Source organism: Cydia amplana, chromosome Z, assembly GCF_948474715.1.
Source record: "Cydia amplana chromosome Z, ilCydAmpl1.1, whole genome shotgun sequence".
Classification (NCBI taxonomy): domain Eukaryota; kingdom Metazoa; phylum Arthropoda; class Insecta; order Lepidoptera; family Tortricidae; genus Cydia; species Cydia amplana.
Window position 1 is genome coordinate 22,653,221 of NC_086096.1, and position 12,390 is coordinate 22,665,610.

Here is a 12,390-nt window from a genome sequence, read left to right on the forward strand (position 1 = left end):
ATTATTGTTAGCGTCCGAGTACATGATAAACAAAGTGCGAACAGAACTAAAATGAGTCCAACGGAGGAGAACTTCGGTTGATATTGAACTGCCAAATGAAATGCGGTATGGTTTAGCAGATATGATGAAGGTTTTAGCATTTTGTATTTGAATAAATCTGTAGTGAAAACCTTGATTGACTTTAAATGCAATGTAAAATCTCAACAAGAAGAGACTCTTCTAACAGGTAGAAGATATTCGATTCTCTAAATATTATTAAAACCACTATCAAGAAAAGAATTTCGCAGTGCAGACTGCCAATATTAAATGGAGGGTTGAAGTGCCGCCATAACCTAGTAAATGATTGCAAATATAGTTTGTGTCAGCCGTTCGAAAAACCATAACTAAGCAAGCAATTAAAGGTTGTGTAAGAAATCTTTGCCGAAAAATGATTTTAGTTTTTGGTGAGTATAATTTCATTTTGCCATTATCACGTCACGTGGCAACTGGCAACTCCAGAAGTCCAAACAATTACCTAACCTTACATCAACTTAAAAGCATCGGCGAAAAGGTAGAACGCCAAAAAATAGCTTAATACTTGCTGTTACCCTAGTATACGTAAAATTGTATTATATTATACTTTTTATTAATATTTATTAAATACAAAGTAAGTATTCGAATTATCCGTTTTATCCGGATATCCGGATAGTACAATAATAAATATTCGAAATATCCGGATACGAAAAAGGGGCGGATATTGCAAGCCCTAATTGTATGTCGGGCGGTTTTACAATGTAGACTTTTCATATTAGAATTTTACACGACTTTCTATTATCAGTCGACATCAAAGTTATACAAGGTTTCGACCATTATTTTACAATGACGCCCACTTCTTTTGCGATCGACTGCATAGTAGGTTTTATAAATTTAGTCGTGTTTGTATTAATTCTACGTATAATTATTGAGAAGGACCTCTTCAACAGGGAATTCCAAAAATATACTCTCAATTGTGTGGTCATCGATCTCTGAAAAACGCTTTTTAAAAATCAGTTACTATTACTTATGAAAGCAAAATAGTGTAAATAATCGTATATATACTTATATATATATAGATTCATAATTGTTACATACATATTTGCGGTGACTTAAGTATTTTTCAAAAGTTATTTTCAATAAAAAGACACGTCAAAATTGTTTATCATTTTTCTAATGCTAAAAAACAAACTATATTGAGTATTATGTTTTCCAAACCGTTTTTGCAAAGCTTTGGTGGTGTCGTTAAGTATGCGGAGTATGCCTGATCAATATCAATGACAAGGTCGCGCTATTGTCCTTCATTCTGGATTGTTTAATTGGCTAAGTACCTCTGTGCTGATTCGTAATGATTTTCACATGTCGACAGTAATTGTTCGATGTGGGTAGTATTGGTCGAGGCCACTTGCGCTTGACCTTCGGGGCAGGTGTGCAGCACTGTTAGCGCCGCGTGCCCAGTCAAAGAACATGCCTTACAATATGCCTAGTTTAAGTATAGTATTTATAGTGAATGTGCACTCAGAACCCTGAACTCTCTAGACATACCTTATAGTATTTTATACAATCGTGATATAATGGAGAGCTTTTCAGTCGAGTACCGTGTTAAGGCCACCAAGCTTGCCGAGTTCTATTGATTGGTGAGAGCTATTGGTCAATTTCATTATAGTTGACTAAACCGTTTAAAAATGAATATTATAGTTGAGTTGGGATCCCATAGTGAAAAAAGTATGCGTTTTCAGTTTGGTATACGAAGTCTTAATTCAAGCAACACAGTAGCAAGGTGAATTTTTCGACGAGAAGAAAAGGTGATTTTTTAAATCCCTAGTAGCATTTTACTGCTTTTCACTTAAATCAAAATGCTTCCCAGAGGGTATGCATTTACAGTATCTATTACATCAGTTCTATTATTTTGGGCGTTTACATTAAGGTCACGATGAAAGGCCGTTATTATTGTGAAAGAGGGATCAAAGTGGCAACTTTATTCCCTGCTGGGAGTGATCAAAGTGATAATTTTCTGTTCTAGGACTCGATTTAATTTTTTTTGCATACTTACTTACCTACAATTATTTTAGCTAAAATAATATTTTGGTACGTAATAATTTCCTCATAGGTGATGTGAAAAGCAGTATGTATCACATGGTAGCAAAATTTCCACCTTTGACGTTGACACTCGTATCCATCACCGCGTCCAGGATTCTATTTTGGAATCGATTAAATGGTAGAACGCTTCCCTTTGTTCAGGATTCAATGTACGCCCTCGCCGTAAATATGTCATTTTGCTCCTTTGTGACACAATTTACTATTTCACTTAGATTACTAAAAATCTTCTCTTCTTATTAACAGGGAAGATACGCCCCTTTGCTGATATGGCTTTTTACTTTTTATATCTCATGATATGAAGGTACACACTTGGCCGGCTTTCCTCTATTTTACGGGAAATTTCCGAATGTTAACGTTCCCGATGTTACCCCAAACGTTTGCTAGTTTATCTACACAATTCCCCGGGGACAAATGACGATCATTAACTGATTAACTTAGCAGACGTTTATGAATAACGCCATTTAGTGATTAAGGGCGTTTCACTAATCCTGCCTCTTTTGTCTACTTTGCTCTTTCCTCGGCATGGTACGCGGTGGCTTCTGTGTGAGATCCTTGTCATTGGCATGCTACAGCTGCTACGAGATTCGTGACGTCATCGAGGCGTTACGAAATACGCTACGCTAGACGTCCGTAACGAGCCGAAATGTAAAAATAAAAAGCCTTATTTTTGTCACGCGATTCGGAAGTTTTACTGCTACGAGAGTCTTTGGAGTTGTGATTGTGATATACTTAATTAATTATAGGCATTATGGTGCATTAAAACTTGTGTATAAAATAAATGCGTCTGCGCTAAAATCAGTTAAAACTGTTGAAAAAAATGGTAATAATGAAATTACTGGCGTATTTTTTATATTGAACAGTATAATAGCCAAAAAAATATTTTGAAAAATCATCATTTCTCTAATATAATGTTGTAGACTGTAGTATAATGTTATACATATACCATACCAATAAGTAAAAGTTCATTTTGAATTATAGTTTTATTCGTGGTTTAACTTAAAATATTTACCTACTTAATCATTTTACAGTACTTACATTCACTTTATAAATAGGTTTTTTTTTTTTTGTTAGCCTGGTTTAGTGTCCCACTGCTGGGCAAAGACCTCCCCTCCCTTCCTCCACTCAACCCTGTCGTTTGCATTTTCCCGCCAATCCGGATAAAATGCGTCCAAGTCGTCCCGCCATCTCCTCTTTGGTCTGCCTGAACCCCGGCCTACACCATCGATGGTGTTCCGTGGGTCCCACTCGGTAACCATTTTGGCCCACCTTTCAGGGTGCATGCGGCAGACATGTCCCGCCCAGTCCCACTTAAGCTTAGCGGTCTTGGCACCTACATCTACAACTCGAGTTCTGGAGCGCAGTTCCGTGTTTCTGATTCGATCAGTTCTGCGAACACCTAGTATACTGCGCTCCATCGCTCGTTGGCATACCTTGAGTTTGGACTTTAGAGCCTCCGTTAATGACCAAGTTTGAGCGCCATAGGTTAGGATAGGCAGAATACATATGTCGATGAGTTTGCGCTTGAGACACAAGGGAAGGTCACCCTTCAATAGCGCCTTCATGGACCAGAAGCTCCTCCAGGCGTTTTCGATACGTCTATTGACTTCTATGATTTGCCTGTTTTCGAAGGAAGCTATCTGGCCCAAATAAATGTACTCATCAACATACTGTATATCCTGCCCATCTACCGTGACCCCATATTTGACTCCGTTGGTCATCAACTTAGTTTTCGCTCTGTTCATTGTGAGTCCAACTTCAAGGCTCGCAGTGCTGAGATCTTGTAGCATGTGTTGCAGTTGAGATGCCGTGTGGGAGAAAAGAACAATGTCGTCGGCAAAACGCAGGTTAGTTAACTGTTTATTACCGACGACAATGCCCAGCCCCTCCCACGAGACCGCCAGCTTTTTGAATATCTCCTCTAGGCAACTGGTGAACAGTTTCGGAGACAGCGGATCGCCCTGTTTGACGCCTTTCTCTATTTTAAACACAGGACCAGGTGCGTGTAATTTAATGTTGGCTGTACTGTTAGTATAAATTGTACCAACGAGTCCAACGTACGTCGGATCTATACCTTGACTCTGCATGGCGGAAAATATAGCGGAGTGTTTAACGCTGTCAAATGCTTTGCTATAGTCTACAAAAGCAAGGTATAGAGGCACGTTGAACTCGTTGGACTTTTCTATTAATTGATTTAAAGTATGGAGGTGGTCTGTTGTGGAGAAACTAGGACGAAAACCAGCTTGCTCTGGTGGCTGATGTTTATCCAGCAGTGGGGCAATTCTATTTTCTATTATCTTTATGAATAATTTGTAAATATGAGAGATTAAACTGATAGGCCTGTAATTATTTATATCTGATTTATCGCCCTTTTTGTGCAGAAGTACTATATTTGAGTGGCATAATTTAGGAGGGACTTTACCGCTGTATAAAATTGCATTGAAAAAGTTCGTTAAATGTGGTAACAATGTATCTTTTCCTGTTTGAAGTGCTTCGGTTAAAATAGGTATTCTAAATAATATAAATAGGTATTCACTCTATTTTACCGTGACGGGAAATAAAAAATACTCGATAAATCTAACTTATAGTAACGCAGCGATTAGTTATCACTATCAGTAAACTGCCGCCAACTGATGATATATGGCCTAAACTCACGAAATCTAAAAGGTCAGTCTGTTAATTGTATTCTAAACTTAACTAGGTATTATCTACTTAATACTGAGAGTATAAGTATTAAAATAATAATAATAAAGCTCTTAAGAGTATTCCAAGCGTTTTACAGTTTCTAAGTAATTTAATACTTTTACATACATATCTTATTTTTAGTAGGTATTTGTTTTGGTAAGTGTCATTAACCTATTACGCATTTGTTATTAGTATTAGAGTATGGTTTAAATCTATGTTACGTTCGTTTGGACGCCCAGTTTTTGGCAAAGGCCTACTCTGTATCACGCCATTTATGTCGATCTCTAGCTGTTCTTTGCCATGGTTTGCCTGCCAGTTTTATTATGTCGTCTTTCCAGCGCGTCTTCTGCTAACTGCTATTTCATGTGCTTTTCTTTTCACCCTCTCTTAAAGGATAATATTTTATTTTATCTTTTAGAAGGCGATTTTATTTAAGTAAAAAGTTTTATTATGTCTTTCATTCGTTTTTACCCGTGGGCCGACTCTCATCCCCACAAGAAAATATGCATAGAAATTTATGGAGGGCGCCAGCGAGCTTTAACAGGCAACACATGATGCAAACATCTATACGTACATCTATCACATTCTGGCGCAAAAGATCGTCCTTTGTAATTATTTTATGTTAATTTTACTCAGAATCGGAAGCTATCTATATTCAACTTAAGAAGAACCTTCCTTATGCCTGGTCCGACACATATATGGCCGGTATTTATTGGCAAAGTAACGCAATCAATTCAATCAAAGAAGTGCAATCTTGTACAAGATATATCAATGATTGCCAAAATGTGGGGTAAGTATATGGCGCAGCCCGCCGCACTGCGGTACACACGACTCGTATACCACGATACAATCGCGCACACAGCTTACACACAACTAATCGTCGGCCTTCAGCGGATACTCTTTACGACAGAGCTCTTGCCGCGTGGCGTGGATGTGCTTACCAGCCACCTGGCTACTAACTAGGTTACTTAACCTATACTAACATAGTAGGCTAGTTGCATTACTACTCAAATAACCTACTTTTTGAAATGTCAACAACAGTCAAACGATTTGGTGGTTTGGAAATATTTTGTGAGAATTATTACTTATCCATGACCGTTTCTATTATATATTTGGTTATAAATCTACAAATCAGATTTATTTCTATCGACTGAAATTTAAAAATGTTTTTTTTTTAATGCTATGACATATGTCAGACACACGGACCGATGTAAGAATACCCCTTTGATAAAAAGCGATTTTGCACACTGTTTTTAAAGAACAGAGAGCCCTTTCGAGCTGGTGTGGTGAAGTAGGTGAATGTAAAATACACGCGCGCGTCAGAAATATTTATTCAAGAATCTTTAAGTAAAACACTTATAAATATTTATAAGAACAAGCCAAGCAAGCAAGCCAGCTCTGTCAGTAGAAAAAGGCGACGAATCGAAAAATGTAGGCGTGAAGAATCGATCTTCCATACAAAATTCATCTCCGGCTTAATTTTTACCCCGTCTTCGTCTCTAGCACAATTTTTTACCCACATCAATCGCCTTTTTAGGGTTCCGTAGCCAAATGGCAAAAAACGGAACCCTTATAGATTCGTCATGTCTGTCTGTCTGTCTGTCCGTCTGTCCGTCTGTCCGTCTGTCTGTCCGTCCGTATGTCACAGCCACTTTTCTCCGAAACTATAAGAACTATACTGTTGAAACTTGGTAAGTAGATGTATTCTGTGAACCGCATTAAGATTTTCACACAAAAATAGAAAAAAAACAATAAATTTTTGGGGTTCCCCATACTTCGAACTGAAACTCAAATTTTTTTTTTTCATCAAACCCATACGTGTGGGGTATCTATGGATAGGTCTTCAAAAATGATATTGAGGTTTCTAATATCATTTTTTTCTAAACTGAATAGTTTGCGCGAGAGACACTTCCAAAGTGGTAAAATGTGTGTCCCCCCCCCTGTAACTTCTAAAATAAGAGAATGATAAAACTAAAAAAAATATATGATGTACATTACCATGTAAACTTCCACCGAAAATTGGTTTGAACGAGATCTAGTAAGTAGTTTTTTTTTATACGTCATAAATCGCCTAAATACGGAACCCTTCATGGGCGAGTCCGACTCGCACTTGGCCGCTTTTTGACCTCTCTTATACAACCTGTATGTATGTATAAAATACTATAATTGAATGGCAATAGATTGGTAAATTTAATGGAATTTAATACGAGTTCAAGTTCAAGGCATAGTAGGAAGCGGATTTAGGGTCGAGTACGAATATTCGACTTTAATTTCTGACTTTTGTATAATTTTACTGCAATTTGTTCCACATAAACATTTGATCGTCACAAGAAACAGGATCGATTGAGACTTAACGAAATAGACATCTAGCTTTTCGATTTATCACATTCAATGCCAGTGCGAGCTATGGGAAAACCCGTATACATGCAGCGAAAAGCGTCTACGAACAGAGTAAGTGGGTTTTGAAGTCCCTGACTTCTGAGCTAGGTAAAGACCTGTGTTACAGAAGTCAGTGTCCTCTCCTAGAAAATAGAAACTATATAAGGAACATCGAATCTAGTATGACTTATTATTTACTACATTTCCCATTTTGTTTTAGATTTTACTGACCAACATTTGTTCAGCAGCTTTTAAAAATTATGAATCCTTTAGACTTCCTCTTTTTCATACAAAATAAATATTGCCTTCAATGTACGCTGACATCAGTGTGTTTGACGTTGCTTGTCACGCTTTAAACATAACAAAATTTGCAATACATTGCGTATTAGAATAAACTTCAAAGCGTAATAAAAATCAAAACATGAGTTATTTTCAAAAGTTGCTGAACAGATGTTGGTCAGTTTGAGGAGTACAGCCTACAGTTTAATTTATTGCTCCTGTTACAGGAAGCACCCTGTATATATTTTGTGTGTGTGTGTGTGTGTATGTATGTGTGTGTGTGTGTGTGTGTGTGTGTGTGTATGTATGTGTGTGTGTGTGTGTGTGTGTGTGTGTGTGTGTGTGTGTGTGTGTGTGTGTGTGAGTATTCTAATGTAGGATGCTTTCAGTTTGAAATGTCAGTCAGTGAATGTAGTTAATACCAAGTTAATACTACGCACTCGATTTAATAAAGTAGGTACTCAACTCACTGAAGCATATATATGTCCTATTGCTACCACATTGGTGTGTGGATAGGTCTGAGGCGGGCAACACCATATTTCCCGCCGAGGTATGTATAGTGCTTTTCTCAAACATGCAATGAAATAAATAAAATAAAAAATCCGCGAAGCCCAAGTTTTATTCATAGAAAAACTAAAAGTAAACTACACCCAAAATATAACTAACACGTACTTCTAGATAGAAAAAAACTATAGACAAAAAGTCCGACAGGTAACCTTGGCTTTTCGTGCTAAGTTCACTTAACTCCTGACAGCGGAACTTACCTACTTAACTTACAGAGATAAGGCGAAATTCATGTATACGATTACAGTAATCGGCAAAATCTCTTTTGTTGCTTTTTACGTTCGATAAGGTTATGCATGTAGAAACTAAAAAAGATACATTTCGTCACTACTTAAAAAAAAACTTGTATCTGAAAATGAAAAACTTTCTAGGAGAAAAATAAACACCCTGTAAACGATTGTGATTAAGTTTATGTCACTTTAATGAAATAGGTACTTCGATAACCAGTCATTAATTTTACTTATAAACGTACGTACAGTAACTTATAAACGAATAACACGTAACATACGAGATTTTTGTCCTATTTTGACCGAAAGTTATAGAGTTACGATCATTTTGATTTTATTATTATGGATCAAAATAGAACCAAATGTGTTTTTCTTATTATTTTAACTCAATTAACTGAGTAGTCTCTCTTAGAATAACAAACGATAAAATTAACGCAGGTAATAACGTGGTTCGTAAAAACATTATAGGCTCTTAATTATTATATTATAGCTATGTTTGATAATAATCAGCTATTTTCTAAAATGACTATAATACCGAACATCTTTTTGGAAAAGAGCTGATACTCTTCAAAGTCTTCAAACTGCTGAATCGACTACTATAAAACATAGCTATAGGTACCTTCTGGATGCAAATGTATCAATTTAGTGTAGGTAATTCACCGACTCAAGCTGATAAGCAGAAGTAGGCCTGGATAATTTCTCTAGGACTTTGTTTTAGCTGTTTGATAGTTGCGCAACTAGATATAACTGATCGAAAGCGAGCGTCAATCATGTCTGAATGGTAATATAGGTGTTCGCACTCGTCTCATGACTCAAATGAAACGTAATCGGCACGGCCCCGACCAGACGTAGCTAATGCAACATCCGGGTACAAGTGACATTTTTATGGGCCATTCAGCTGGTGACAGATGCGAATCGCTAGTGGATCGATATTATCCTGATGGGCAGGTCACACGGTCCAATTATGAACAGTTTAATTTAAATAATAGTGATTAGATGGTTTTACACAAGCTGCTTCGGTATGTTGGTAATGTTGGTATATAATAGTAAATATATATTTTTATACGTACTCGCATATCACCAAAAGTTGTGAGACGAAGTTTAAAAACAAAGTAGTTTACCATAACAAAATTACAGTCATGAGTTCACAGTAGGAATGTAAAAATTGAGACGGTTGGTTGTTTTGTTTTAGTCCAATCTATGGTCTCTGGATAGCACGTAATAGTCAACAAGTCAATAGTTATTTGTACAACAAGAGATCAAAGTTTGATATTTCTTCGAGTGCTTATTTTGAGTCCCGTGCAAGCGAAAGATTCTATAATATATAAAGATTATATAATAATTTAGAATCTTGAGCGTAGTAAGGGACTCAAAAGCGCACGAGATGTAAATAACTTTGATCTCGTGTAGTACACAAAATTTTTCACCTCAGCAGTGAGAACATACCTATTAGACAACTTGAAAAATGTAATTCTTCTTCATCACTTAATACCTGCACTCATGTTTTCTTAAGATATACAAACAAATAAGTTTAATTACCGCAATGGAAAACAAAAACAAATCGTAATAACAATGATTTATAACTCAAGATAGGTTATAGGCGTTCCAAAATTGAAGCGCTTAACTTGTGACAATTGGACAAGTTGCCTTTAGTCGCGGCTGGACAAGCGAGAAATGTGCACGTGCTAACGAGCTCCCGCACACCGAAAGAGAAAGAGACGACCTTATGTTTAACAACGAGTGTGACAAAGATGGATGGAATGAGAAAATTAATCAAAAATAATAGATTTCTTCGTAGGCACAGAAATAAATATGGAAGTGTTTTTTGTGCTCCTCAAGTATGAGTATAACCTATCTAGGTTATATAATATCATTGCGTAATAATAAATAATATGGAAATAAGAAATAACAAACATCAACTGACACTTCAATCGACAACTTTTTTTTGTAAAAAAAATCTTTGTAAGATATGGTCCGAATTGCGGATACGTAGGTACTATTTGTCAACTATGGTAGAAATTCTTAAAAGTAAAATAATTAATTTTGCGTAATGATCTGTGTATTTTTTGAGTTCATTATTTTAATTGTACAATAAAATACCTAAAATATAGTATTTTATCAGTTTTTATCAAATCTTAAACTTTATTTTTATTAATTAATTATTAAGAATTCATACTCGTACGTGGTTTGGAACGATGCGGTTTGAAGTTTTTCGGGGGTCTATTATAAACCGTGAATATACCGTTGAATGTTGTTTTAACTTTTTTTCTTTTTGCTAACAGTGTGAAAGGGACAGAGATAATAGAACCCAAGTATTTCGAACTTGTATTAGACCCCGCATGTTGAAATGACATTTGGCTATAAAGGTCACTTGAATGTCATTTTGTCTCACTCAGTGAGCAAAATCGCATTTTGCTCATTGTTTTTAAGAATCAAAGTACCTTTGTTCGAGCTGCTGAGGTGAAAAATGAATGGCATCAAAATTATGACTGTAAATAATGAACATTTTACTACACAGTTTTTCTACCGCAATAATGTTTTAGTGGGGATCACATTCCTTTTTGTAGTCTTTCTTTTTTTTCCTTTATAGGGTTCCGTACCTCGAAAGGATACAACGGAACGCTTATAGGATCACTTTATTGTCCGTTCGTCCGTCTGTCTATCAAGACCCTTTATCTCGGGAACGCGTTTAGGTATGGAGTTGAAATTTAAACCATTTACTCAGGTCTACGGTCCCTTGAAGCTGTGAAAAAAATCAAACATCTAAGTTAACGTAAAAAAGATACGGCCGTTTATGGCGCAAATAACGTATATTTCGACACTCTCAAGGGAATGAAAATTGATGGGGTACATCGCGATGACTTATAACTATGAAATCTGGCAAGTAATATCGTCTTACACTACAAATACAGGGAAAAATCTGAAAACTGTAACTTTGTAAAAAATAAAAATTACTTATAGCTGGTCAAGCAAATCTTGTCAGTAAATAAAGGCGCGAAATTCAAATTTTCCATGGGACGATGTCCCTTGGCGCCTATATTTTTCAAATTTGCCGCCTTTTTCTACTGACAAGATCTGCTTGACCAAGTATAGTTAAATTTTTACAGAACCCTGGTTTAAGACTCGCACCTGGCCGGTTTTTCTTCTCCTTTTGGATAATGTTTTAAATATTTATAATATTCAAACGATACAGAGGCGCAATATCATGCCTGCGAATTTGTAGCAGCCGTCGCAATAGAGTAGAGGAATAAGGGCCAAAACAGACGACGGACTGCTCCCGACTGCAATTTGTATGGGAACTGCACACCGACTGCACGCCAACTGCAACGTCGGGGTGGAGTTGCCATACAAGTTGGTAGTCGGGGTCCGTCTGTAACAGCCCTAATAAAAAAAATGCTATTTTGACTGTGAAATATTGGGTTTATGATAGGAGTCGAATACTCGAATGATACATTTTTATGATTTCAGAAGTACTTTTGTTTTCATTTTATTCGATTTTTCCTGTGATCTGATTTGCCTTGTTTTACTCTATCCTTGACTCCCCATTTTGAAATTCAATCCTGAAACTTCTTACCGTCAGTTTGTTTTGCAACCGACGTAGTATAATCATATAAAAGCATTGTTCTACATAATATTAATGAGCTCACTGCAGCTGGGCTCCAGCTTCGTCGTTTATTCCAATAAACGACGAAGATTTCAATGCAACCGTTTACTTGTGAGCGTCTTGACAAATCGAGAATATTAGGGAAAATGTTACATGTTGATAATAATTTAGAATATGATACATATGGAATATCTTAAAATGAAATACCTAGAAATCCTAATTTATTACGTTACCTAGAGGAAACCCCATATTTAGAGCGGGGAGATAATATATGAATGAAACAATTGTTGAATCACGCTTTAAATTATGTCCTGTATGTATAGTGAAATTGTCGTTAAAATTCGTTCACCTTTATGTGTTACTTTGTCGTTTGTGTTTGTTACTTATAGTTGTTTTACTTAAACGTCAGGGTAAGTCAAAGACGTGTTAAATTAAGGCCCAGTAAGTTCGTGTTCTTCTCTCACGCTCACTGAGCGTAAGCGTGAGCGAGATGAAAGTGCGTGCCCAGGAGCGCAGTAATCATGTTTTTGTAATTTTATTTTT

The 12,390-nt window shown here is 36.4% G+C and overlaps 2 protein-coding genes across 2 annotated transcripts in view; one reads left to right on the forward strand and one right to left on the reverse strand.

Moving 5' to 3' along the window:
* Positions 1-1,616, reverse strand: part of LOC134661288 (periodic tryptophan protein 1 homolog) — a 60,175-nt gene extending 58,559 nt beyond the window's left edge. Inside the window, exon 1 of the mRNA XM_063517282.1 lies at positions 1,611-1,616. The gene's annotated coding sequence lies outside the window, so the exon portion shown is untranslated. The remainder of the gene's footprint in view (positions 1-1,610) is intronic.
* Positions 1-12,390, forward strand: part of LOC134661279 (acetylcholinesterase-like) — a 50,526-nt gene that overhangs the window by 2,277 nt on the left and 35,859 nt on the right. The gene's annotated exons all lie outside the window — the stretch shown is intronic.